The 26,758-nt window shown below is 33.9% G+C and overlaps 1 protein-coding gene across 1 annotated transcript in view; it reads right to left on the bottom strand.

The window, feature by feature from the left end:
* LOC149422101 (uncharacterized) overlaps nucleotides 1–26,134 on the bottom strand; it is a 592,400-nt gene extending 566,266 nt beyond the window's left edge. Inside the window, exons 1-2 of the mRNA XM_089633082.1 lie at nucleotides 26,107–26,134; nucleotides 25,876–25,974 (exon numbers count right to left, since the gene is read on the bottom strand). The gene's annotated coding sequence lies outside the window, so the exon portion shown is untranslated. The remainder of the gene's footprint in view (nucleotides 1–25,875; nucleotides 25,975–26,106) is intronic.
* Nucleotides 26,135–26,758: the final 624 nt, after the last annotated feature.

The following is a 26,758-nucleotide window of genomic DNA, read 5'->3' as shown; positions in this document are numbered from 1 at the left end:
CGCCGCTTAGGTTCCCTCCGTTATCGACAAGGCAAAATCTATCAGCTAGGTAACTTTGGAGCAAATTTAAAGATTTCCCGACTATTCCCAAATATTCCATTTTTTGTAGAAGTATTTCATGATCTACCGTATCAAAGGCTTTTTTCAGATCTAAAAATATAGCTGCCATATATTCGCCCTGGTCTATGTACTGCTGAATGTTAGAAATGAAATCGAAGGTAGCACATTGGGTATTGGAGTTTTTCCGAAAGCCATATTGCTGTGGTGTTAGGATATCGTTGCTAGAGATGTATTTTATCAGTCTATCTTTGATAATTAACTCGAAAACCTTTGAAAATACCGATAAAATCGATATTGGACGATAGTTAGAAATACACTTCTTGCAGTCTTCTTTAAAAATTTGTATAATTTTTGCTAGCTTTAACTGGTTTGGAAATATTCCCGAGCCTATGGAGAAGTTGATAAGTTGGGTTAGGTGCCCCGCTAGTTCTTCTTGCACGGTGTTACTCCATCGATTCCTGCCGCTGCATTCGGCCTAAGTTTCGAGATGACCTTTATTACCTCATCCTTATTCGTCCTGGTCATATAAGGATTTTCGTGCCTTTGGTTTTACATATATTGTATTACAGTCATCCGGGAATGATGGAATGGCAACTGCCAATTTTTCTCCAACTGACAGGAAAAACTCATTAAATGCCAACGCTATTTCACGGGGTTCTCTAATTTCACAATTATTTACGATGAGAGATTCAATTGTGTTGGTGGGTTTATGTACACGGTTAGACAGAATTGAGTTAATGGTTTTCCAAGTTTTTCTTGGGTTAGTTAGGCTTTGTTGAAAGCTATTGATGTAATATTTGTTTTTCAGACTTCTCCTATAGTTAGTTATTATATTTCTTAGTTTATTTTTACGTATTGCAAGAGTAATATTACCTGGGTCTTGTTTCCACTGCTTGTGAAGCTGGTTTCGTTCCTTGATTAGAAAAATCAGTTTAGAATCAAACCAAGGTGTATTTAGATGTTGCCGCCTTCCTGTTTTTACGTTTGGTGTAGTTTTACCTGCTTCTAATGCATTTTTGACATAATCATTAAAATCTTTGTAACCGTCTTCGGGTTTGGTTGAGTTGATAGTAAATTTGTTAGTCGCAATATAAGATTTTACCGCCATACTGTTGATGATAGGTTTAGTAAAGTGTGGTTTAGTTCTATTATTAAACCATTTTTAAAAATTATTCAATCAAAAAATCAACAATTAGTATATTATGATCACTAAGCGGGTCGTCTATATTCGATATGGTTGTTAAAATGTTTTGTCTGTTTGATGTAACGTGATCTATAATAGTGCTGCTTGTATCAGTGACTCTCGTAGGATATGATTTATTTTGTATTGAGAAATTGTATTTTAATAAGGTGTTGATAAAATTTAAAGAAAAAGGTGTGTTTATGGAAGTGTCAATGTTGAAATCTCCGAGTATTAATGTATCTTGTCTGCTTTTGTTCTGTATTTTTTCAAAATGTGTTAGGAAATCGTGCATGTTGTTTGGGTTAGGTTTTCGATAAATGGCATAAATGTTGACTGGTTTCCTATTACTGCTGCAAACACTAATACCTAAAAATGAATTTTCGTTGGAAAAATTTTCAATGATAGAGCACTTCATAGAATCCAGAATATATATGGCCACACCTCCTCCTCCTTCATTTGGGCGAGAAGAAAAAGCACTGTAAAAACCATTTAAGCAAAAGAACTTTTCTTCTCCGACATCAAGCCACGTTTCAGTGATGACAAGAACATGAACAATATCGCATAATCTTCTGACCTTTTCTTCAATTTTGTCAAACTTGTTTCGTATACTTCTGGCGTTCATATACATTATTCGCAGACAGTTCTTCATGGGAGTATAGTCATCGATAGTTAGGCACTTGTGTTCTTGTATATTACACTCCATAGTCTATTGTAGCTAGGTCCTTCTTGAGGGCAGCTATGTAAGCTGGGCAGTTGTCCCTATCTCCGGTTGAATGGTCAGCAGGCTTACCAAATCTGGTGCATGTCGCGCAAACTGGTTTGATGGCTGCATTTGTGCACAACTCACGGGTGTGTTTTTCTTGTGCACAGTGTCCACATATAGGTTTAGTATCTCTGCAATATTTGTATGAGTGTCCAATCATATGACATTTAGTGTAGACAATAAGGCCAATAAAATCTCTGACGCGGCAAACAGTCCAGTTCACAAATACTTTCTCCTGCTCAATAAGTAATTTACGCACGATAGCTGGCATTTCATAAACACGATGACAACTGTTTCCTGACTTACTTCCTAATGTGTTGTCACACCACTGTTTCTGGATGGTTTGAAAAGTAGATCTGATTTGTTCTTAAGAATGAACAGTCCCCTGCCCTCTACGAGTAAAGGCATGACTTATTTCCTAATGTGTTGTCACACCACTGTTTCTGGATGGTTTGAAAAGTAGATCTGATTTGTTCTTAAGAATGAACAGTCCCCTGCCCTCTACGAGTAAAGGCATGACTTATTTCCCATTGTGTTGTCACACCACTGTTTCTGGATGGTTTGAAAAGTAGATCTGATTTGTTCTTAAGAATGAACAGTCCCCTGCCCTCTACGAGTAAAGGCATGACTTATTTCCTAATGTGTTGTCACACCACTGTTTCTGGATGGTTTGAAAAGTAGATCTGATTTGTTCTTAAGAATGAACAGTCCCCTGCCCTCTACGAGTAAAGGCATGACTTATTTCCTAATGTGTTGTCACACCACTGTTTCTGGATGGTTTGAAAAGTAGATCTGATTTGTTCTTAAGAATGAACAGTCCCCTGCCCTCTACGAGTAAAGGCATGACTTATTTCCTAATGTGTTGTCACACCACTGTTTCTGGATGGTTTGAAAAGTAGATCTGATTTGTTCTTAAGAATGAACAGTCCCCTGCCCTCTACGAGTAAAGGCATGACTTATTTCCCAATGTGTTGTCACACCACTGTTTCTGGATGGTTTGAAAAGTAGATCTGATTTGTTCTTAAGAATGAACAGTCCCCTGCCCTCTACGAGTAAAGGCATGACTTATTTCCCAATGTGTTGTCACACCACTGTTTCTGGATGGTTTGAAAAGTAGATCTGATTTGTTCTTAAGAATGAACAGTCCCCTGCCCTCTACGAGTAAAGGCATGACTTATTTCCCAATGTGTTGTCACACCACTGTTTCTGGATGGTTTGAAAAGTAGATCTGATTTGTTCTTAAGAATGAACAGTCCCCTGCCCTCTACGAGTAAAGGCATGACTTATTTCCCAATGTGTTGTCACACCACTGTTTCTGGATGGTTTGAAAAGTAGATCTGATTTGTTCTTAAGAATGAACAGTCCCCTGCCCTCTACGAGTAAAGGCATGACTTATTTCCTAATGTGTTGTCACACCACTGTTTCTGGATGGTTTGAAAAGTAGATCTGATTTGTTCTTAAGAATGAACAGTCCCCTGCCCTCTACGAGTAAAGGCATGACTTATTTCCTAATGTGTTGTCACACCACTGTTTCTGGATGGTTTGAAAAGTAGATCTGATTTGTTCTTAAGAATGAACAGTCCCCTGCCCTCTACGAGTAAAGGCATGACTTATTTCCTAATGTGTTGTCACACCACTGTTTCTGGATGGTTTGAAAAGTAGATCTGATTTGTTCTTAAGAATGAACAGTCCCCTGCCCTCTACGAGTAAAGGCATGACTTATTTCCCAATGTGTTGTCACACCACTGTTTCTGGATGGTTTGAAAAGTAGATCTGATTTGTTCTTAAGAATGAACAGTCCCCTGCCCTCTACGAGTAAAGGCATGACTTATTTCCCAATGTGTTGTCACACCACTGTTTCTGGATGGTTTGAAAAGTAGATCTGATTTGTTCTTAAGAATGAACAGTCCCCTGCCCTCTACGAGTAAAGGCATGACTTATTTCCTAATGTGTTGTCACACCACTGTTTCTGGATGGTTTGAAAAGTAGATCTGATTTGTTCTTAAGAATGAACAGTCCCCTGCCCTCTACGAGTAAAGGCATGACTTATTTCCCAATGTGTTGTCACACCACTGTTTCTGGATGGTTTGAAAAGTAGATCTGATTTGTTCTTAAGAATGAACAGTCCCCTGCCCTCTACGAGTAAAGGCATGACTTATTTCCCAATGTGTTGTCACACCACTGTTTCTGGATGGTTTGAAAAGTAGATCTGATTTGTTCTTAAGAATGAACAGTCCCCTGCCCTCTACGAGTAAAGGCATGACTTATTTCCCAATGTGTTGTCACACCACTGTTTCTGGATGGTTTGAAAAGTAGATCTGATTTGTTCTTAAGAATGAACAGTCCCCTGCCCTCTACGAGTAAAGGCATGACTTATTTCCTAATGTGTTGTCACACCACTGTTTCTGGATGGTTTGAAAAGTAGATCTGATTTGTTCTTAAGAATGAACAGTCCCCTGCCCTCTACGAGTAAAGGCATGACTTATTTCCCAATGTGTTGTCACACCACTGTTTCTGGATGGTTTGAAAAGTAGATCTGATTTGTTCTTAAGAATGAACAGTCCCCTGCCCTCTACGAGTAAAGGCATGACTTATTTCCCAATGTGTTGTCACACCACTGTTTCTGGATGGTTTGAAAAGTAGATCTGATTTGTTCTTAAGAATGAACAGTCCCCTGCCCTCTACGAGTAAAGGCATGACTTATTTCCCAATGTGTTGTCACACCACTGTTTCTGGATGGTTTGAAAAGTAGATCTGATTTGTTCTTAAGAATGAACAGTCCCCTGCCCTCTACGAGTAAAGGCATGACTTATTTCCCAATGTGTTGTCACACCACTGTTTCTGGATGGTTTGAAAAGTAGATCTGATTTGTTCTTAAGAATGAACAGTCCCCTGTCCTCTACGAGTAAAGGCATGACTTATTTCCCAATGTGTTGTCACACCACTGTTTCTGGATGGTTTGAAAAGTAGATCTGATTTGTTCTTAAGAATGAACAGTCCCCTGCCCTCTACGAGTAAAGGCATGACTTATTTCCCAATGTGTTGTCACACCACTGTTTCTGGATGGTTTGAAAAGTAGATCTGATTTGTTCTTAAGAATGAACAGTCCCCTGCCCTCTACGAGTAAAGGCATGACTTATTTCCCAATGTGTTGTCACACCACTGTTTCTGGATGGTTTGAAAAGTAGATCTGATTTGTTCTTAAGAATGAACAGTCCCCTGCCCTCTACGAGTAAAGGCATGACTTATTTCCCAATGTGTTGTCACACCACTGTTTCTGGATGGTTTGAAAAGTAGATCTGATTTGTTCTTAAGAATGAACAGTCCCCTGCCCTCTACGAGTAAAGGCATGACTTATTTCCTAATGTGTTGTCACACCACTGTTTCTGGATGGTTTGAAAAGTAGATCTGATTTGTTCCTAAGAATGAACAGTCCCCTGCCCTCTACGAGTAAAGGCATGACTTATTTCCCAATGTGTTGTCACACCACTGTTTCTGGATGGTTTGAAAAGTAGATCTGATTTGTTCTTAAGAATGAACAGTCCCCTGCCCTCTACGAGTAAAGGCATGACTTATTTCCCAATGTGTTGTCACACCACTGTTTCTGGATGGTTTGAAAAGTAGATCTGATTTGTTCTTAAGAATGAACAGTCCCCTGCCCTCTACGAGTAAAGGCATGACTTATTTCCTAATGTGTTGTCACACCACTGTTTCTGGATGGTTTGAAAAGTAGATCTGATTTGTTCCTAAGAATGAACAGTCCCCTGCCCTCTACGAGTAAAGGCATGACTTATTTCCCAATGTGTTGTCACACCACTGTTTCTGGATGGTTTGAAAAGTAGATCTGATTTGTTCTTAAGAATGAACAGTCCCCTGCCCTCTACGAGTAAAGGCATGACTTATTTCCCAATGTGTTGTCACACCACTGTTTCTGGATGGTTTGAAAAGTAGATCTGATTTGTTCCTAAGAATGAATAGTTCCCTGCCTTCTACGAGTAAAGGCACGACTTACTTGCTAATGTGTTGTCACGCCACTTTTTCTGAAACTAACGCCTTAAGACGAGACAATACCCTCAAATTCAGTCGGAATCTAACGACGTAGGTGAAGAAGCCACTCACAAAAATATACGACGCGCGCCCCTGGTGTGTTGGATGGACCTACGGTCGACTTTGCCCTAGAAAACTTAGAAAATTGATCTTTCCGTGGGGCTTATTTTAATTATTTCTGATGAACTTATTACTAAAATCTCAGATGTTTTATTTTTTTGTTTTGTTCTACAGGAATCTAAGTCTAGAAATTTAAAATCTGGTGCTTACAGCTAATTTTATAATTGAAAAACATTAATAAAATTTTCTAACCATTTTACAAAAAATACTTCAATGGTAAGGTACAGTTTTCATTAATCATAAATATAAATAAGTTACATTCATAGGGATTGCTCTAATATATATAAACGAATTTAAATTGATGATTTTAAATATCTATATATGGGACATAACTTACAATTCATCTAGTTTCGGTGAGCCATTGAAGTCGGAGGGGAGATATATATATAGCTGTTCCCCGCCATGCGTTTCTGTGGCTCAGTCTGTCTGTGCAGATAGATAAACAATAACGCGTGTAACTTTTATGTCCAACAGATTGCGTTGTTTTAAATGGCATGTTTATTTATTTATTTAAACGCCCATTGGGCTTTTACATACATAGTTCATAAAAAAGTAATATTCTGAAGATTGCAAGTTCACAAAAATAATAGAAAAAATACATATAACCATATCCATATAATAACAGCAAGTAAAAAGTACAAAAATAAGAATATTCCTACTCCTATGTTATACAGACTTAAATTAGTTAATAAATAATGTAAATGCTAGGTAGTGGCAGCAGTAACATGATACAATACGACACATAGTTTATGAGGCCTTTGAGTTAGAAAGCTAACGAAATAATTATTGGTAGTATTGTTAACAGATATACCTACTGCATTTGACTGGTTGTAGTGGCCTGCTAAATCGAGGGCGATCGGTCAGCCATTTTACATATGTAGTTTATATAAAAAAAATATTGTGAAGATTCTAAATAAAGAATAGTAAAGCAATAATATAACATTAACCTTTAGACATATAAAACCAAGCAAAAACCAAATCTAAACATGATAGTTTGTAGGTATAAGCCTGTTTTGTCAATCTTGAAGAAATAATTCAGTAAGAAGTGCAATAGCTAGATGTTTATTGTTTTAATTTAAAAGTTCTAATATTTTGGTTTTAAATTTGTAAACCGATTGGAAATGATAGACATCGATTGAACTATATTTGTTTCCAAGTGTATGAAGCCTTTGAATTGGAGAGTTTACAAAGTAATTATTGGCAGATTTGGTAACAAAATATAGAGCATTTAAACGAGTATCACGGGTACGCAAATTAATTAAGCTCGTTAAATCGAGGGCGTCCAGGTTGCCATTTGATATATTGAAAAGACTAAGAAAAAACTAAGTCACTCACTGTGCGTCTTGTAGTTAAATCGCTTAGGTTTAGTAATTCCATTAGATATGTATAATTAAGTTCTTCGATTGGTATTCCAAGTTTGTAATTAATAAACCTTAGAAACTTATGTTGTACTCTTTCGATTTTTTGCTGATGAGTCGTATAAAATGGAGCCCAGATTGTTGAGTTGTACTCCAAATTACTTCTTACCAACCCAGTATAAAGCAATTTGAAGGAATTAATTGTTTTAAATTCTTTTATCGTCCTCAGAATGAACCCCAGGCATTTCATGGCCTTGTTGGTTATTTCATTTATATGAGGAACAAAAGTTAATTTACTGTCAAATAATATACCAAGGTCCTTAATTTGTTCGACTCTTTTTAGGACATTGTTGTTGATGCTATATTGATATTTAATGGGATTTTTGATTCGGGTAAAAGTTATTGATTGACATTTTTCAATGTTGAGAAACAGTTCATTTATGGTGCACCACTCTTGTAGCCTCACAAGATTTGATTGCAATACGCTACAGTCATTATGATTAGTTATTGTTTTGTAAATTTTTAAATCGTCCGCAAATAAAAGTATCATAACTCCATCGAAGATGGAAGTTATGTCGTTGATAAATAAGGAAAATAACACTGGGCCCAGATGTGACCCCTGTGGGACTCCGGTGAAGATTTCAAAGTGATGTGAAAAATGTGAATTGATTTTTACTGATATTTTTCTTTTGTGAAGGTAGCTTTCGAACCATCTTAAAATATGCCCAGTTATACCCAGAGATCTTAGTTTGTTTAAAAGAATTTTATGTGAAACTTTGTCGAAAGCCTTAGTAAAGTCTGTGTACACTACGTCTGTTTGAAGACGATTGTTCATAGAATTAGTTATACATTCCTGATATATCATTAAGTTTATTAGAGTAGATCTTTTTGCTATGAAACCGTGTTATCGATGTGAAATTACTTTATTGATTTCAGGCGAGAGTTTAGAGAGCAGGACAGATTCAAGTATTTTCGGGATTGACGACTGGATACAGATAGGTCAATAATTGGATATATCAGATTTATCACCTTTCTTGAATATTGGAGACAGAAAGCTTGTTTTCCATTTTATCGGAAAAATGCCAGTTTTTATGGACAAATTAAAAAGTTTAGTTAGAGGATAAGTCAATACTGATGAGCATTTCGATAAGAAGATTGGTGGAATGTTATCAGGACCAGCCGATTTGTTAAGGTCAAGGGATTTTAATTTGGTTCTTATATCACGTTCTTCAAATATACATTGATTGAAATCGATGTTATTATTATTAGGTGTTGTGGCGTCGAGCATTGGTGAGTTGTTTGTAGAAGCATAGATTTTACTGAAAAATTCAGCAAACAGATTAACAACTTCTTGGGAATTATCGGCCATTTTGTTATCTAAATACATGTTAGAGGGAATACCAGAGTCATTGTTGTTAAGTAATTTTGAAAATTTAAAGATGTTATGGGGGTTGGCAAGAGCCGATTCTTCGCAGTTGTCGATGCACTTTTTATAACATTGCTTGGACATTTTTTTGTGGTATATAGATTTGTAGATTTTATGAGCTATTTTTTTGTCTATAATTATTTTAATGAGATCGTTACTGAACCACTTCGGATAGTTATGTACATACATTTTGAGACAGGTACAAGCGAATCAATAGATTTATTTAAAATTGAATAAAAATTATCTACCATTTCATTTATGTTTTCTTCAGAGTCCGAGAAGTTCCAGTCAGTTGAAGATAAAAGATTAATGATTTGATTATAATCGGCTTTGAAGAAGTTCAATTTTGTTGATGCTGATGGATTTATTTTTTTAATTGAACTGTTGCATTCAATCAGTAGAGGGGGGTGATATTTGTCTATTGGGAGTATAGATTCATTAGATGCGAATACTTTAACAAATAAAGAATTTGAAAAAACTAGGTCGAGAAGACGAGAATTAATATTGAGTACATAGTTTAACTGTCGTAGATTTAGAAAATTGGACATCTCGATTATCTCATGAGAACCATGGTTGATGTTGTCCGTGGTAGAAGTTTTATTGTTATCTATGTCCCATATGACATTTGGCAGATTGTAGTCTCCTGTCATAATCATGGTGGCGCCAGGAAATTTCCTTCTGATTGTTTTGATTTCGAAGTAGTGGTCCTTGTATAGTTGGGCGTCGGAAGATGGGGGAATTTAGATACAGCCAATGATGATTTTTTTCACTTTTGGTGGACACCATGATGAATAAATTGTTCAAGGAGTGTATGTATGCACTTGAGTTTTCTTGATTTGAGTCTATTGTTTATGGATAACAATACACCTCCTCCTCTGGTTTTAATGCTTTCGCTTCTGTCTTTTCTATAAACTGTGTGATTAAAGAAGCCCAATTCGGAAGTTTCAATGTTTTTATTAAGCCAAGTCTAGGTGAAGGCGTAGGAGTCGTGGTTCAAGGTTGGTAGGTTTGTTTTCAGGTCCTGTAGTTTTGTCCGAATTCCTCGAACGTTTTGATAGTATAATGAAATTTTAGTGTTTAGTTTTTTGGGATCGTTTTAACGATTGTAGGATTGTTATTAATATATTTTATTGTGATATCTGTTTCACCTGAAGACTTCCTTTTTCCAGTTCTTCTCTTAAATCTATTAAATGTTTACGTTGTAGAAAAGACTGGTCTTGATAAATTCGGATATGATTTTTCAGAGTGTCTTTCTTTTTTAGTAGAATTTTCGGCCATTTAGCTTCCGGAAATTCGACTTTTATACTTCTCGGTTTGTCAGTTTTCCGAATACCCAATCTGTAGATTTTTATGTCAAGGTTTGTATTCGAGGCATCCATATCGGAGATAATTTTCTTAACTGCTTTGATATCACTATTTATTGATTCAGTCTGAGATGATGAAGTATTCTCCGGAATGTTATGAATAATTTGATTTTTGTCTCTGTAGCTTTGTTCTTTCATTTCAGCGAGGATTTCACACACGGTTTGGGTTTGGGCTTGTGAGGAGCACACATTTTGATTAGAAGTTTTTAGAGCTGTTAACTCGCCCTCAAGGTTTGCCATTTTTACTGCCATTTGAGCGATGGTTCCTAATATATCGTTTGTTCTAGGTATTATTTTAGCGATCTGCTCCTTTGTAAATTTATTGTTAGGCTCCATTATCATATTGGTCAATAAGTTGACTGCATCCTTCGCCAGTGAAATATAAGCCTGAGCGTCCATATTAATTAAAAAAAAAAAATTTTTTTTGTAAAATTTTAATTGAAGATATGGCTGGTGGGACTGCTTTGTTTCCGCTGCGCTTGTAGTAACCGCTATGAATGATAACGAGTAGGTACCTCTGGCCAATACACTGCAATACACTATGCACTGTATGCGGAGAGCGTTTGGTATCCGCTACCCACACAGTTCGCGTTGAATAATGTCACAAATATATTTGGTGCACTTGATTGTTTTGTATTATTCGTTTCGAGTTATTATGTGATGGTTAATCGTGAACAAAATAATGCACTATTCTGACTTTAATGCTTAAGCATTTCAAGGAATGGAATTTTCACTAAAACTTTCGGTAGAATTCTTTAAATTTTGTTTTTTTGCGAGACAGAATATTATGCGTGTGAACTGTACAATTCTCGTTGTTACTTTTTTATGTTATTGTTATTGCCTGTCACAGGTGTCTTCTATATAATATAGGTATATAAAAACACGCGTATTCGAATGCAACATTGTGTCAAAAATTCAAACCAATCCGTGAAGAACTTTCGGAGAGTTAAGATTTTTAAGAAACGAACATTTACATTTTTATTTATATAAATAACGTTTTAAACTTGTACTATCTATAAACCACTATCATTTCAAGCTAAGACTGATTAAAATACATAATGGGTATGATGAACCACCTCCCCTCTACGTAGTGGAATACCTGGAAGTTATAAAATATACTGTACGGCTACTAGAGAAAATCATTGGCTTTGATCATTAGGACTCGTTAGTATTCAGCTTAACAAATATCTATACAACTGGCATTTATGGTCATATTACATAGCAATCAGAACATAAAATAAACAAAACAGGGTACGTGTAAGATAATGTAGCATTAACCATTAAATCCTAACTGGGAAACAATTACCACACACATGTTTTTAAAAACCTTTAGGATGGGTTGTTTCGGAGAATTTGAACAATTCATCAAATGACAGCGTTCATTTTCGTGTTCTGTGAAAGTTTTTTTCAAGTTCTGTTTTTATTTCAGTTCTATCAGGGAACTAGAGTAAAATTATATAATAACAGAACTTGAATCGGACTTTCACAGAACCGTAGAATGAACGTTGAAATTTGATGATTTGTTCAATTTCTCCGAAACAACCCATCCTTCACACTTGTCAGATTTAAATTTTCTCCAAATTTTTCATAAACCGCGTTTGATTTCAATTTACAGTTATTTTCAGTTGCATTATAAAAAATATATTATTGAATTCCTGCCGATATATATTTTCCTCAGTAATGTAACTTTTGTTGTTTAAATCATCATATTCATAATATTATTCATTTACTATTTCTGTACTGCTTTTAAATATCTAATTGTTTTTTTTTCCTCTTTATTTATTAATTTATTTACTCTTCTGGGTGTTTAATGTATATTTCCATTCATATTATGTTTTATAGGCGTTTCTACGTTTTTTCCTGTAATAAACATTTATTTCCAAAAAATATAATCTCGTGGTAGGTTCATAATATTTGCATTGAAAAGCAACCGAAATTAGTATTTTAAGTTACCTACATATCAGTTAATACATGGGTGGTATGTTGTATGAAGAATGGTTATATTTAAAATTTTCAACAGATATTTACGATATTTAATATTTTGACAGAAAGTTATGGTTTTACGATATTTAAGTATTTCCACTCTACAATAGATTTTTGGCTCCAACTAACTGAGAGTTTTGAGTGTCGGTGTGCCTTTGAAATTAAAATAATAATGGCATTGTTTTAGTGCACTTGTGAAACAATTACCTGCATCAACAGGATTATAATCCAATAAAGCGAATCGTAACTATTGAATAAGCGACATTCTCATTCGATGCACGCACACGAACACACAGTGTCCCGCGATGTCACGGCGAGCCAAACTGACCTTTGCAGGGGATTACCTGCCTGTACTGTACACATACTTGCCACCACCGCGTCATGTGTAACCGCGCCCTGCTGCACGAGCCTCTACCTACAAACCTACACCCTTTACGTAACTATTGAATAAGCGACATTCTCATTCGATGCACGCACACGAACACAGTGTCCCGCGATGTCACGGCGAGCCAAACTGACCTGTGCAGGGGATTGCCTGCCTGTACTGTACACATACTTGCCACCACCGCGTCATGTGTAACCGCGCCCTGCTGCACGAGCCTCTACCTACAAACCTACACCCTTTACGTAACATTACGTTACGTAAAATGTATGCAGTTATTTCCAGGTTTTGGTTGAAAGTACGTAAATGTCAATCAAGCTGTTGGTTCACCTTATTGACTATTTTTATTGACCCAAGTTTCCTCAGTTCCCCCAGGCAGTTCATTTTATATACATATTTATTTGACTTTTTACGTAAGTATGAGTAGACTTACATTTGAAATCTCAAATGCTGCAATTGTCCTACCTATCCAATATATATGGGATTGGTAGGTATGCATTCGAAAAGACTTGGTGGATAGGCAATCTCAAATACTGCAATTGTCCTACCTATCCAATATACATGGGATTGGTAGGTATGCATTCGCAAAGACTTGGTGGATAGGAAATCTCAAATGCTGCAATTGTCCTACCTACCCAATGTACCCATCCCAAAATGTCACCATGACCCGTTTTTGTTGCAAGATGTCAATAAAGTGACATTATGCTCATTTGGAGCTCTGCAGATCTCAGTATAAAATAGTACCTCAGAGGGAAGATAGACGTATACCATAACTACAACGGTGGAATAAATTATTGTGAATATAATTTAATATTCATATTTTGAGTGCATCCAGACTGTGGCAGACTGGCCCCAACTGCGACGGGTGAGTTCCCTTTTAATCCTATAATCCTAAGAGAAGCCCCGGTTTAAACCTTGAGTAATACCGTTTATCAAGTTTAGAGGATGCATTAAAAATAAATTGATCCCATCTAACATTGCATTTACCATAGTTCTGGGACTGGACCTTCGGGTGTGTTGCGTAGGACTTCCAGCAACACCAACTAATATATATGTTTCGCGACACCAGGATCTTTCATCAGATTCAATTGCAACCGGCCGCGGCAGAGTAATAATCCTTTATAGTTTTTGCTGTGCTTGAAAGTTGAAATGAAATAATTTGTAAAAAGATATTGTCAAAGAGCATATGAATCTCTAGATTGTAATTTACTAGAAAATGCAGCTTTGAAGCACTAATTTCATTACGCACACTTAAGTATTCATTGTGGGGTTTTGCATTATTTTACTCAAAGAATTAATTTCGTATAAAACGTTGAACTAGATTACAACAGAGCAAATAATTTTATTATCTTGAACGTTTGGCAAAGAAATGCACTTTGTAAGTTGTGGCCCAATCTCACTGAGACGAATGTTTAAATATTTCTGGCAGAGCGTCAATTTGGTCGATGTGTTACCGTAATGATTTGATTGCGTCAATAAGGAATTACAGAAATATGCGTAGCACTCTGGGATTTTATTTTAAATCTGATAAAAATTTGCAAATTACTGACCAACTTTTTGTAAAAGCTGAAATGTGAAAGTAAATTTCTCGAATTACGTGGAATAAATTTAAATGCGACATATTTTCTGTATTATTGACTATAAAATTTAAAGTTTGAACATGACATGATCACCCTATCTGCCGTAACGTGCCTCCGGCGTGCGGTGCTTACCTAGGCAGTGCCGCGCGGAGGCCGAATAAACGATACAGCTAGCGAAGGGTATCTCCCATCAACCTCGTAACCTTTTATCAACAAAATAGATTAGCGACACAAAAAGGTACGATGACATGTATATATAGGGTGATCAAAATTAAATAAGGTAAACAAAATTATTCTCCCTCTGTCTACAGCAAGTAGGTAATATATACCAACATATTATGAATACGCATAAAGTTCATATACCAAATGGAACTACTTGAGGAGGAACGTCAGAGCCCAGAGGTCATATTATTTGTAATGCTAGTTTCTTAAAAACAATCATAACGAATGACTCTCGTTATGTTAGTTGCATCGAAAGCTAAGCTGAGTCGGAGCAGTGATATTATATTATGTCATTAAACATACCGCATCATTAAGAGTTTAATACAGTCTTTAATAATATTTGTAATCTCAAATTCCCGCGAACTAATACCTCCGTCGCGTCGTGTGCCAACGCTAAATTTCCGATTTTATTTTTGTAATTCACTTGTTTTTTGCAAAATTATGTTTTTGTAAATTTTACTGTAATGTGTATATCTATTTATAAACAATGTACACGTTTTTCTTTTGTATATATAATTTAAAAAACAATTAATCTTTAAACTAGTTCTGCAGTGTAATTATTATTACGCGTGACAGCTTTTTTGCCTTCTGAAGGCATTATAAAACTGTGGTTAGACCACTTACATACGATATATTTATATGATTTCCAAATAGGAACTAAAAAAATGATTTTATTTTTATTACTTGTGGTTTTAGTATTCAAAATAAATTCAACAATAAAGACACGGAAATTTTAAATGGCATTACAACCAAAATTAAACGTTGCTACATCACAATTACTAAGGCCGATAGGGGGTATTCGGTAGTTTTACCAAACAAAGTTTATTATTATTTAAATAATTTTGATATATTCCTAAAACTAGAAGATTTTGAAATCTTAAAACGGACCCCACGTACAAAATTTCAGTTAACGTGCAATTGTAAATTGTAAATTTAATTGCCATATTGCAACAATTGCAAAATAAATATTCATAAAGAATCGCAATGATAATGAATCCATTATATGGTGAACCCAAAATTCACACAGAAAATATCCCCACATGACCGGTCATCCCTTTTATAAATACCCCAACGACAATACTTGTAAATAAAATCCAAGACAGATCTCCCGCACAGCTGCCAATCCTTATCTTTAGACGCAGTAAGTCTTTTTAGCAATGTCCCAATCCAAGAGTGCCTTAAAATCATTGAAGATATATTACACAAATCTAAAATAAATCCATTTATCAAAAATGACTTATCGATCTAATCAAAGTTTGTGTGGAAACTAACTATTTGACGATAAATTGTATCCACAAAACGACGGTTTACATATGCCACCTCTTGCAGAAATATTCATGATCTACATTTAAAAACATATTTCAGATTCATCCTTTTGAGAACACATATTATATTATGTTCATTAAGATGAAGACATGTTGGTCTGTTGGAAAGGTACCAACAGACAATTCTCTATCTCCTTCAACCGTAAAATCTGCTTTACAGTTAAAAGAGAGTTTAATAAGAAGATTATTTTTTAGACTTAACAATCGATAGATAAAATAACAAACATACATTTGGAATTTTCCCTAAGTACATTTACAGACACGACCATTAATTATAAATCTTTACACCCATGGTCACATAAATTGTCTGGGTACCACTCAATGAAACATAGACTTCGCATACGAGAAGGAAATAAGTACAATATTAACGATTGCTAGAAATAACGGCTTTAAATGTAGAGAAAGAATAAATAATCATAAAAAACTAAATTTTACCCAGCGGTTAGTAATAAAACAAATAATAAATTTTAGTGTTAGGAATTCGTCGGACCAACATCTAATATGCGAAAGTTCTCAAAAAAACAATCATGGCTAACTGTAATCTAGGATCATCTCTTAAAATCTCAAAAAGTGAAGTACCCAAACTAAAAAATAGCGGCATTTATTCCGTGCGACGAATGCAACTCTGTATATGTTCGACAAACTGGCCGGTCCTTTAATACAGAACTAATGCGATCGTTTAAAAATAAACATAAAATAAAGTAACATTTTGCTAAATATAATGATTATATCACTGGCGAAGGACGCCGTCAACTTATTGACCAATATGATAATGGAGCCTAACAATAAATTAACAAAAGAGCAGATCGCAAAAATAATACCTAGAACTAACGATATATTAGGAACCATCGCTCAAATGGCAGTAAAAATGGCAAACCTTGGGGGGAGTTAACGGCTCTAAAAAGTTCAATTCCAAATGTGTGCTCCCAACAAGCCCAAACCCAAACCGTGTGCAAAATCCTCGCTGAAATGAAAGAACAAAACTACAGAGATAAAAATCTAATTATTCTCAACATTCCGGAGAATACATCATTATCCCAGACTGAATCAATAAATAGTGATATCGCAGCAGTTAAGAAAATTATATCAGATATGGATGCCTCGACAACAAACCTTGACATAAAAATCTACAGATTGGGTATTCGGAAAACTGACAAACCGAGAAGTATAAAAGTTGAATTTCCGGAAGCTAAATGGCCGAAAATTCTACTAAAAAAGAAAGACACTCTGAAAAATCAAATCCGAATTTATCAAGACCAGTCTTTTCTACAACGTAAACATTTGATAGATTTAAGAGAAGAACTAGAAAAAAGGAAGTCTTCAGGTGAAACGGATATCACAATAAGATACTTTAATAACAATCGTACAAGCGTTAAAACGATCCCAAAAAAATTAAACACTTAAATTTCATTATATTTTCAAAATGTATGAGGACTTCGGACAAAGTTACAGGACCTCAAATCAAACTTACCAACCCTGAACCACGACTCTTACGCTTTCACTGAGACATGGCTTAATAAAAACATTGAAACTCCGAATTGGGCTTCTTTAATCACACAGTATACAGAAAAGACAGAAGCGTAAGCATTAAAACCAGAGGAGGAGGTGTATTGTTATCCATAAACAATAGACTCAAATCAAGAAAACTCAAGTGCATACATACACATCTTGAACAATTATTCATCATGGTGTCTACCAAAAGTGAAAAAATAATCATTGGCTGTATCTACATTGCCCCAACTTCCGACGCACAATTATACAAGGACCACTACTTCGAAATCGAAACAATCAGAAGAAAATTTCCTGGCGCCACCATGATTATGACAGGAGACTACAATCTGCCAAATGTCATATGGGACATAGATAACAATAAAACTTCTACCACGGACAACATCAACCATGGTTCTCATGAGATAATCGAGATGTCAAATTTTCTAAATCTACGACAGTTAAACTATTTACTCAATATTAATTCTCGTCTTCTTGACCTAGTCTTTTCAAATTCTTTATTTGTTAAAGTATCCGCATCTATTGAATATATCCTCCCAATAGACAAATATCACCCCCCTCTACTGATCGAATGCAACAGTTCAATTAAAAAAATAAATCCATCAGCATCAACAAAATTTAACTTCTTCAAAGCCGACTATAATAAAATCACTAGTCTTTTATCTTCAACTGACTGGAACTTCTTGGAATCCGAAGAAAACATAAACGAAATGGTAGATAAACTTTACTCAATTCTAAATAAATCTATTGATTCGCTTGTACCCGTTTCAAAAATGTATGTACATAACTATCCAAAATGGTTCAGTAACGATTTCATTAAAATAATTAGAGACAAAAAATAGCTCATAAAATCTACAAATCAACACGCGATCCTATTGATTACGCTAAATTTAACGAACTCAGAAAGTCAACCAAAAAAATGTCCAAGCAATTTTATAAAAAGTGCATCGACAACTGTGAAGAATTGGCTCTTGCCAACCCCCATAACATCTTTAAATTTTCAAAATTACTTAACAACAATGACTTCGGTATTCCCTCCAACATGTATTTAGATAACAAAACGGCCGATAATTCCCAAGAAGTTGTTAATCTGTTTGCTGAATTCTTCAGTAAAATCTATGCTTCTACAAATAACTCACTAATGTTCGACGGCACAACACCTAATAATAATAACATCGATTTCAATCAATGCATATTTGAAGAACGTGATGTAAGAACTAAATTAAAATCCCTTGACCTTAACAAATCGGCCGGTCCTGATAACATTCCACCAATCTTCTTATCTAAATGCTCATCAGTCCTGACTTATCCCCTAACTAAAAATTTTAATTTGTCCATAAAAACTGGCATTTTTCCGAAAAAATGGAAAACAAGCTTTCTGTTTCCAATATTCAAGAAAGGTGATAAATCTGATATATCCAACTATAGACCTATATGTATCCAGTCGTCAATCCCGAAAATACTTGAATCTGCCCTGCTCTCTAAACCCTCGCCTGAAATCAATAAAGTAATTACACATCGACAACATGGCTTCATAGCATAAAGATCTACTCTAACAAACTTAATGATATATCAGGAATATATAACTAATTCCATGAACAATCTTCAAACAGACGTAGTGTATACAGACTTTAGTAAGGCTTTCGACAGTCTCACATAAAATTCTTATAAACAAACTAAGATCCCTAGGTATAACTGGGCATATTGACATTTTCAATGTCACCTACAGACAATTCAGTAACTATCTTTTAACACATGTCACAAAATAGTAAAACTACCTCTGTAAACTTTTTAATTTGTAATCTTCTCCATGATATATTGGTGTATAACCGTTTTATAGAGAACATGAAAAAAAAAATATATATTTTAAGATGGTTCGAAAGCTACCTTCACAAAAGAAAAATATCAGTAAAAATCAATTCACATTTTTCACATCAGCTTGAAATCTTTACCGGAGTCCCACAGGGGTCACATCTGGGCCCAGTGTTATTTTCCTTGTTTATCAACGACATAACTACCATCTTTGATCGAGTTATGATACTTTTATTTGCGGACGATTTAAAAATTTACAAAACAATAACTAATCATAATGACTGTAGCGTATTGCAATCAAATCTTGTGAGGCTACAAGAGTGGTGCACCCTTAATGAACTGTTTCTCAATATTGAAAAATGTCAATCAATAACTTTTAACCGAATCAATAATCCCATTAAATATCTATATAGCATCAACAACAATTTCCTAAAATGATTAAAACAAACAAACCAAGGTCATTGGTATAATATTTGATAGTAAATTAACTTTTGTTCCTCATATAAATGAAATAACCAACAAGGCCATGAAATGCCTGGGGTACATTCTGAGGACGATAAAAGAATTTAAAACAATAAATTCCTTGAAGTTGCTGTACATTGGGTTGGTAAGAAGTAATTTGGAGTATAAGTCAACAATCTGGGCTCCATTTTATAAGACTTATCAGCAAAAAATCGAAAGAGTAATCAATAATTACTTCGTAAACTCCCCAATTCAAAGGCTTCATACACTTGGAAACAAATATAGTTCAATCGATGTCTATCGTTTCCAATCGGTTTCCAAATTTAAAACCAATATATTATTACTCTTATAATAAAACAATAAACATCTAGCTATTTTTTTTTTTTTTAAATTCCTTTATTTTTTCCAATTTTTACATTAATTACATACAATATTGTATAAATCAATACGAATAATGGGAACCCACTAAGGCGCAGCCTGTGCGTGGGTAATATATTTAAGTTATTATTTTATTTTACCTAGAAATAAACAAATTGTGGGCATATAAAATAAAAACAAGATTACATTTTGTCTAAGCGGTTTGTATAAAAAGTGTTTACAATAGTGTATAGTGAAGTTATAAGTGTTTAGTGTAATATATGGTGAATATTTTATGAGAAACATAAATTGATACAAATTAAATAAAAAAAAGTTTCAACTGCTGTATCGAAAAGCCATAATTTTAATTCTTTTATATATTGAGGAAGTTTAGTAATCACTTGAATATTTTTCGGTAAAAGATTGAAAGTACGAGGAATATATACCTCTTATCGAATTATTTCCTCAAGATTCACACAATTATAGGTGTAGTCTTCTTGCAATTACTACAACTGCATTATTTTTCACATGTAATTACTGTAATCATTTAGTAAAATTGTTATTTTTATTTATTTATCAATTTACGAACTCGCTGGCTTATTAGCCCGCTAGTTCGTGAAAAGATAATTAAATGAATGAATAAATATATACACTAGCTTTTATGTGTCGCATACATATTATTTTAATACAACTACTACCTAGTATTACTAAACTTAACATTTTTATAAAAAAATTTCATCTTTATATCTTAGAAGTAGGCGTATTCTTATTTTCTTACAACAGGCTTATACCTACAAACTATCATGTTTCCATTTGCTTTTTGCTTGCTTTTATATATCAAATGGTGAAGGTTATATTATTGCTTTTACTGTTCTTTACTTATAATCTTCACAATATTTTTTTATATAAACTATTTAAAATATGTATGTAAAATGGCAGACCGAACGCCCTAGATTTAACAGGCCACGATAACCAGTCAAACGCTTTATATTTTGTTAACAATACAACATATTCTTATTTTTGTACAAGAGCTTTACACCTACAAATAATTGTTGTATGCATTTACTGTTTACTTGCTGTTATAATATTTCAAATGGATATGGTTATTTGTATTATTACTGTTACTATTGTGAACTTACAATCTTCAGAATATTTTTCTTAAGAACTATGTAATGTATGTAAAAGCCCAATGGGCGTATAAATAAACAAAATAAATAAACAAATAAATATTTCCGAGATAAAAAATCACTCACTCATAATAATAATAACTCTTTTACAAATTCATTGTAAAGTCCTAAACTTAATACGGAATGTATTGCATTGCATTACCCCTGCATACATTACGGAATACATTCTATTTTTTAATTTCCGACTTTATGTCCGGGTAAAATCTTCCCCACAGGAAAAACTAAACCCTTCCACACACTTTTCCACAAATTATCATCTAGTCAATCCACATTATGCAAGTGCATTATATAAGCATATTAAATACAAAATAATACAAAAACAACACGTCAAATCACCAAGGATCTAATTGGAAAATAATTCACCGACTCCAGATATTTTCATATCAGAGGGTTCGGCTCAGTAGAACTTCTAATTGGACCTATAAATCCTACTGATCCCTCAATATAAATATTTAAAAAATCTTTCGTTATTCTACATGTGTTTAAAATGGCTGATGTTTGCATTTTTATGTATAAATTCTTCGACAGATCTAATACGCCTAAATTTTGAATGAGAGAGCTAGGTATAGTGCCAGTAGCCGAAATAACAAATTTTAATATTTAAATAGTCTGAAAATGCCAAATTCTTTCTATTTCATTTCCTAAATCTATGTATTTTCTTATTTTTTCATTAACAGATTTTTGAATATTACAGGAATTTCGAATAGCGACATCAATGATATAAGTTTTTTTTTTAATTTTGTCATGTAAAACAATATCTGGTCTATTATGACTAATCGTTCGGTCTGTTACTATAGTTTTATCATAATATATTTTATAAAATTCATTTTCTAAAAATGAATTTGGTTCGTATTCATAATATGGTACTATATTACGGTAGTCAATCAAGTTATGTTTAGTTACCAAACTTTGGTGAATTATTTTTAAAACTTGATTATGCCTAAATGTATACTCGGACGGCGCCAATACAGAAAATCCCGATATAATATGTATGATCTATAGTTTCCGGAAAAGCCAAACATTTTCTACATTAATCATCAATTTGATTTGTATCTTTGATTATATGCTTCACATAATTTTTAGTATTAATGACTCTATCCTGAATTGCAAGCATAAATCCTTCTATTTCTACACTTAACTCTCAAATACTTAACCATTTGTTTGACGAAAATTTGTCAACATACGTTTGGTCGAGATAATTGAAGTGTTTTGCGTGTAAAATTTTATTTGACCAGGAATCTAATAATTGCTGGTTGGGATTTATAAAAATACTGGCGTTCTCGTCGTATAAATTTAAAGGTGTAATATTTCTATCTGCCTTGCAAATTATATTGTACATTTCTGAGCTATTAGCTTTCCTATGGGAAAAAGTTCTTAGCATTTTACCTGATTATGTTTCAAAGAAGTTATTTTGCTATACCTCTACCTCCTAAATTTCTAGGTAAATTAATTTGTTATATAGCTGAATTTGGATGATGGCAAATAAACTTTGCTAGCGTAGTTCTAATTAATCGTTCTAAGTTATCTAAATCTGTATTAGACCATTTAATTATGCCAAGTGAGTACGTAAATAGAGATATTGCCCAAGTATTTATTGCTTTTACTAAATTTTTAGCGAATTGATTGAATTTTAAAATTTTCCTGATCCTAGTTTTAAATTTAACCCTAATATCATTTTTAATACTAGTATGGTCTAATCTATTTGATTGTGGGTATCCTAAATACTTATAAACCTCATCCCTTTTCATACTAGTATGGTCTAATCTATTTGATTGTGGGTATCCTAAATACTTATAAACCTCATCCCTTTTCATACTAGTATGGTCTAATCTATTTGATTGTGGGTATCCTAAATACTTATAAACCTCATCCCTTTTCATACTAGTATGGTCTAATCTATTTGATTGTGGGTATCCTAAATACTTATAAACCTCATCCCTTTTCATACTAGTATGGTCTAATCTATTTGATTGTGGGTATCCTAAATACTTATAAACCTCATCCCTTTTCATACTAGTATGGTCTAATCTATTTGATTGTGGGTATCCTAAATACTTATAAACCTCATCCCTTTTCATACTAGTATGGTCTAATCTATTTGATTGTGGGTATCCTAAATACTTATAAACCTCATCCCTTTTCATACTAGTATGGTCTAATCTATTTGATTGTGGGTATCCTAAATACTTATAAACCTCATCCCTTTTCATACTAGTATGGTCTAATCTATTTGATTGTGGGTATCCTAAATACTTATAAACCTCATCCCTTTTCATACTAGTATTGTCTAATCTATTTGATTGTGGGTATCCTAAATACTTATAAACCTCATCCCTTTTCATACTAGTATGGTCTAATCTATTTGATTGTGGGTATCCTAAATACTTATAAACCTCATCCCTTTTCATACTAGTATGGTCTAATCTATTTGATTGTGGGTATCCTAAATACTTATAAACCTCATCCCTTTTCATACTAGTATGGTCTAATCTATTTGATTGTGGGTATCCTAAATACTTATAAACCTCATCCCTTTTCATACTAGTATGGTCTAATCTATTTGATTGTGGGTATCCTAAATACTTATAAACCTCATCCCTTTTCATACTAGTATGGTCTAATCTATTTGATTGTGGGTATCCTAAATACTTATAAACCTCATCCCTTTTCATACTAGTATGGTCTAATCTATTTGATTGTGGGTATCCTAAATACTTATAAACCTCATCCCTTTTCATACTAGTATGGTCTAATCTATTTGATTGTGGGTATCCTAAATACTTATAAACCTCATCCCTTTTCATACTAGTATGGTCTAATCTATTTGATTGTGGGTATCCTAAATACTTATAAACCTCATCCCTTGTAATTTGGAAATTTCTAAATATACTCTCGTCCCTATCTATTATTATTATCATTATTTATAATATTTTAGAGCAGTTGGAAATTAATAAAAAATCTTATAAGAGTTGATTAATTAACAAAAAATATAATTCGCTCGCCACTCCTACATAAGTATAAACCTAGTTCAATTATTATAGGACACAAAACTACAAGTTATTAAAATAAAATTACAGGAAAAAGAAAAGATTCATGCAAATTATTCATTTGGAAACACCTTACTTTAACGTCCTTTAGTCAAATTTAAATAATTCAATAATTGGGAGAATGATGGCATAGGTCATATATCATATACTAAATAGTTCTTCATTATAAGTACCTATTTGGAAATAATATATAGGTACTTATCATAAGTAAGTGGCTTTACCACAGTTTAATAATGCCTTCAGAAGGCGAAACAGCTGTCACGGTAATAATAATTGCCTGCGATAAGTAGTTTATATGCGGTAATGATATATTTAGTGTTTTATGACTTTCTATATTTATGTTTATTCCTGTGCGATGACGAGGGTTTTCTACAAAAGCTTGTTAATAATTTAAATTAAATTGCCCCAATGCTGTTGTGTGCCTGTATACTCCTCGAGAACGTCTGGACACAACAGTTGAGAAACAAGTGGATTGTGCCTTAAAAATACATTAATATAAAACGATAGCAAAATCTTAAAAACTCATTTAAAACATCTTGTTTATTCAGACTGTTGATACCTCTGTAATTTGTTACGAGTACTGTCTAACTTGAGCAAAAGGATATGTTAATGGTAATAAAATTAAAATAAATAATACTTAGTACACCACTTGAAAACTAGAATTATTATAACTTTTCAAAATTGTGGCTCTGAGAGAATCGTCGCACAATTGTTATTACTGATTGGTGGCATCTTAAATTAAACAGCAAAAATTATTTCTCATACTATCAAAAATCTTGTAACAGAAATCTCATATTACAAGGAATCTTATTATTATCTCACTTTTATAGGAAAACAACCTAAAATATGTTTAGTTTATGAACAAACTTAGTCTTTCTTTTTCACATTATTTATTTCTATTTTTCAACCGAACTCCATCTGAATCAACAATTTTTTTAAATACCTTTAAATTCTTAATGCAATATATTTTTAACCGTAGCACATAGCTGCTATCTCATAAAAATGACCGCCGACCACACCAGCGCCATCTGCTATGAGCTTTTCTGATTATATTGATATGATTTCCTTATGAAGGGTATTATCCCATCGTTGGTAAGTGAAGGGTATTAAGAGTAATTTTACGAAGAATAAAGAACGATCCAAATAGCCAAGTACTTCCCTTCGCCACTATCTTCAGTCTCACAACATTCCGTCTAATCTAATAATAGATATTTGTGTTTTCATATTTCAATATATGTCTGTGAAAAAAAATAAAAATAAAATCAAATAAACTTTCTACTACAACACATAAATACCTGTCACACTTAATCACAAACACGTTAACACTCAGCACAGGTTCTCCTAGTGAGGTGTTCACGTAACATACAATATCACTCACACATAGTTTTACCTATTTCAACCTATTTTATTTATTTTTTGTACCTTTTTTCTGTACTCTTTTCTCTGTCCTACAATATAAACCACTGTAATCATTTGTAAAATGTGTATTCAAGAATAGACATTAATAAATAAAACATAATTTTTAGGTATTTGCCTTAAAGGTTTGAATACCTTTTCTCATTCTCAACTTGTAATTTTCCTTGGTAACCGCTTTGCGTGTAATTAATAAATATATGGATAACATTTCTCTACTTTAAATCATGAGTACAAAAGTTTATGTAAATGGGAAGTATTAGTAATATTTTTACCTGAGAAAGTCGTATTTCCGTGTTTTCCAGAACATTATCGGCCAAATATTTAAACTTACATAGGTATGTACGTAAAGCGCCTAAGACAATATACACACACTGCGACGAAAGAAAAAAAAGAGTAATTACTTCGACGTCGCTACGCAAAACACTCAAAATAAGCACTGAGTGCAAGTTTACAAAAAATAAAACACACTTTCAAGAATTTACACACAAAGAAAAATAACCGACTTATTAATTCAGAGGTCAACAAAAATGCATTGTTATTAAAGTTATCCACAAATATATTTAGTCGAAATGTATCATGAGGAGCGCACGACTTGAACCTCTCGTAAAGTAGATGTGAAAAAAGTGAGAAGTGTATCGCGTGTACATGTTTGTATCGTTTAGCGGCAAATCGGAGCGGCCTTGCGCCTTGTGCCTTGAGCGCGTAGGGGCTTCGCGCGACTACCCGACTCGCGGCTCCCGACTCCCGACTCCCGACTGCTACGGCCGGCCTCTTTCCTCCCTCCGTCGAACTCGGCTAACTTCGGCCAACCTCGGCTCTCAGAGGGGGACGGTATTCAAACTGGGCCGTTCAATTCTACATTTTATGAAAGAATTGGGTTTTTTGTTATTTTTATCTCATACCGCAAAAGAGTTTCAACTACCGAAACCAATGCCTACCGTATTCGGTACATAGACAATTTAATTTATGTGTCTTGAATTTGAATTATTTGCCTCTTTAAAAGTACATCCTTCAAAAAACTTACAAGTTCAAATCTTACACGCATTGATATGCTAGGTGTTTGTTCGCACATTATTTATAAAATAACGGTGGAAGCACATGTTTGAAAGCCCTTTGAAACCGAACCGCCTCCTGCTGGAACCGGCCCACATCCGC

This window comes from Hesperophylax consimilis, chromosome 7, assembly GCF_061612785.1.
Source record: "Hesperophylax consimilis isolate HC1 chromosome 7, BYU_Hcon_1.0, whole genome shotgun sequence".
NCBI lineage: Eukaryota > Metazoa > Arthropoda > Insecta > Trichoptera > Limnephilidae > Hesperophylax > Hesperophylax consimilis.
Note: the sequence above shows the minus strand (reverse complement) of the source record. Positions and strands in the feature narration are given on the sequence as shown.